Genomic DNA, 3,778 nt, shown 5'->3' with positions numbered 1-3,778 from the left:
TAATTGAGGTTGCGTACCTGATGGTGCTTGGAGTTGGATGTTACGATCGACGAGCTACCGTGAGGTTGGAGCAGTGAAATTGGACGGATCGTGCTGGAATGTTGCAGCCGTGGCTGCAGTCGATTTCTCAAACTGTTTTTTTTTTTTTTTTTTACCTGTTATGGGCTCAAATTGTTGCTTGAGCTGTGCTTTTGTTTGTTTTTCTTTGGCCCATTTTTTTCTTGTTCATATACTAGCTTTGGGCCCTTGGTTTGTGTTTGTTTTTAATGTTTGTAAAGTTTGTGTTTTTGTTTTATAATAAATGTTACTCTATGAAGCTTTGACCAAAAGAAAAAAAAACTCTTTACCTTTTAAATTGGACTTTATTTCGTACATGTGGAGCCAAAAGTTGTTTCCTTTTAATACATTATCATAGACCCATTCATCAAATTACAGTACCATCCTTGTCTTGAAACTAGATAGTACAGAACATGGGGCTGGCTTTACCAGAATCACGCTTATTTTCTGCAACTTTGGGATGCCTGGAAGCACTTGGCCGTCACGGGTTATATCGTACTTGAGTCACATGATGAGAGTTATACTTACACAAAATATACCTCGGTAATATGTAAGAATCTGCATATGGAAGCTAGCAGGGCTAGCACCAAAAGCCTTTTCTTTCTGAAAAGAATCGTTGTCATGATTAACTTATCTCACTCAATACGTAATTAGTGAAATAGGATGATACTGATACATATCCGTGATTAGATGTAAAAATTTCACAACAAAATATATTGACAAAGTGTGGATGTTTTGCAGATTGTGGAGGTGAGAGTTGCAAACCTTGATTGTGAAGGATGTGCTTCCAAGTTGAAGCAAGCTCTCTCCAAACTCAAAGGTACACAAACTAATAAACAGGGTATTTTTCTTCATTGCTTTTGAGCCCCATATTATGTAATTCTTTCCACTGCAAATACATTAAATAAAGAATAAGTCGTATTGTACATAAATCGCAGTTTAGTATCTATTTCATAACGTCTTAGTCTTCCTTAATTTGTTTATTTTAATTAAAAGTTCGTAACTAGTTTTATTCATATATATTTTCCTTGAAATATTAGATGGCACCCAACATTTCAAACCAGAAATTTCAAATTATTAAAAATGTAATTTTCTATTTGAACAGGTGTAGAAGAAGTGGAAGTAGAAATGGAGATCCAGAAAATAATAGTGAGGGGTTATGTATTGGAGGAAAATAAAGTGGTGAAGGCAATTAAGGGAGCTGGAAAAGCAGCAGAGCCATGGCCTTTTCCTAGATACTCTCGGGCTGGTTTGGTATTGATGTGATTTGAAAAAAAAATTGTTTTTGTTGTGCTATAAGAATAAGCAGCTGTGAAATAAAGCAGCAAAGTGTTTGGTAAACTTTTTTGTAAAAGTGCTTTTATAAAAAAAAAACAGTATTATAGTGTTTGGTAAACTTTTATGTAAAACATATGTGAAAAAAACTTGGTTTTTCAAATCTAGGTTTTGCAGCTTCTTGTTTTTGATTTTTTTTCACCAAAAAATGTGAAAAAAAGCTGAAGCTGAATGTTTACCAAACACAAAAACAGCTCTCGACTTTTTTTTATACTAACTTTTTTCAAAATCACCTCAGTACCAAATCAAGCCTCCCTTTACCTCGTTTTACAAGTACCCTACCTACAAGTAGATAGGCTTGAAAATGCTCTTACAGGCATAATTTTTTGCCTCGTTTTACAAGTACCCTACCTACATTGTCAACCGTTACTAAGACACTTACAAGAACGAAACCAGCACCGGCGTCCACACCTTCTTCCACACTCCGTCGCATTCCGTCGCCGTGGCATCCGATGAGGCCATTGCTTCACTTTTCAGCGACGACAATCCGCATGCTTGCGCAATCATGTGATTATTATTATTTTTTTACATTTTGTTCTTATTTAATTTGTTAATTTTGTACTTGTTTTTTTAGTGCTTCTTAATCTCATACTTTGGTCTGAGTTGTTCACTACTTATTTTAAGTAGTTTAAATTTTAAGAGTCAGTATGATAATTATTTGATGTTTAATTTCCAAAATCGAATTTGTTTGACCTTGATAAATATATATCCTTCTATGGAAACAGTCAAAAGGTCTTTACCGAGAGAGCATCCTCGCCGGATCCTCTTTGTGAAGAGGATTCGGGTAATTCTCCAATCACATCCATTCATCGTACATCATGCAGTCAGAAATCATTGTAAATTTTTTTATCTAACAAATTTAATGGTTTAGATGCAATCTAATTAGTCCAATTAATTTAATTTATTTAAATAATTTTGGTTTGGCAACAAAATTCTAAAAACCTCTTGTAATTAAGATTTTTAATTCTCTATCCTATCTCACTAATTCTTTTTCATTAATTCTATCTTTCCTATTCAACTCTTTCTTCTCCCTTCCTTTTCCTCGTTCATCCTCCCCAGCTATCTTATCTTTTCAGTTCTCATCAAATATGTTATCACGGCATCCAACACATCCAGAATCATTAAACCAAAGAAAAGAAAGGAAAAAAAAAAAACAAAAATAGGGACACTATCGTACTTTTGATTATTCGTTGAAGATACTTGTACGATATATATTTAGACACGCAAACTGATCACATTCCCCTCTCTACTACAGATAAATAGGTCCTCCGTACAATAGTAGAACCCACCCATATTAGAGTGTCAAGTTTACATGCTTTGCGTCTAAAGAGCTTCACCATTCCAATGGTAGCATGTTCCCTCGACAATTGACTCGTTGAACCAATTAACCCTACATGGGCCTGGAGGATATATACTCCACTGGAACTTACTAGCACGGTCAATATCTCTGTCGTCGTTATATACGTTAAACCACTTAAATTGACCTGGCCATGTAAAACCGCAGTAGTATAATGTTGCGCCAAGGAAATGAGGAATAAAATCGAATTCCCATGAACTATTGAAGGGGATCACTTTCTCACCAAGATCATCGTTCTTGGATTTGCAGTGAAGGGTAAGCGTGAACAGAGTTCCGTTCAGTTGCAATAAATTTTTCACTCTTACATGTCTTCTTTTCCGATGAATACTTATACCTGCATCGCATAGGGTTATTGTAAGCAAAAACAGCGCTAGCACTAGATTTCTTGTGAACAAATTCATGCTAGCTATTGCTTGTTGGTTTGAAGAATTTTATGTGGGTGTGAATTGAAACATCAAGGATGCATCGTATATATACTCGACAGGTTCCGTGTGCTCTCAACGTTGACAGCGTCTGATTTCCATGGTTATGGAAAGTTTTAAGGAAAATTTAGAATGCTATTTGCTCTCAATTGTATCCACACAACGATCAACTCCCTTTACCTTGATTTCATCCACATTCGTCATGCCTTTCACCAGCTGTGTCAACTATTTCATTTTTTTCTTCTTATTATATTGGTTCTTTCTATATTAATCACAAATAATTGTAGGTAAGGACAACAACAATTATTTTTTACAAATTAGTTAAACAAGTAAATGAGGAACATAAAGATCTCTTTTGCTAATCATTCCATGTATACATATATACTAGATACTTAGCACATGCATACTGGTCTATCTTTATCTTTTTCAATGCATCATGAATTTTTGAATCAAAAAATAGTATTCGTCTTCACTTGTAAGTGAGAAATCTTAGGTTCGATTATTGCCAAAAACGAATTTGAACTACATTATTCCTAACCCCTTATGAGACTAAGCCCACTCATCCCCCTTAGTATAAACAATGTCATTTATTAAAAAAAAAAAAAAT

General features: G+C 34.6%; 1 pseudogene; it reads left to right on the top strand.

Annotated features, from left to right (window-relative positions):
* The first annotated feature begins 780 nt into the window (after positions 1–780).
* On the top strand, positions 781–1,956 carry LOC103934942 (annotated as a pseudogene).
* Positions 1,957–3,778: the final 1,822 nt, after the last annotated feature.

The sequence above is a fragment of a genome, unplaced genomic scaffold (assembly GCF_019419815.1).
Source record: "Pyrus x bretschneideri cultivar Hongxiangsu unplaced genomic scaffold, Pyrus_bretschneideri_v1 Contig4, whole genome shotgun sequence".
NCBI classification, from domain to species: domain Eukaryota; kingdom Viridiplantae; phylum Streptophyta; class Magnoliopsida; order Rosales; family Rosaceae; genus Pyrus; species Pyrus x bretschneideri.
Note: the sequence above shows the minus strand (reverse complement) of the source record. Positions and strands in the feature narration are given on the sequence as shown.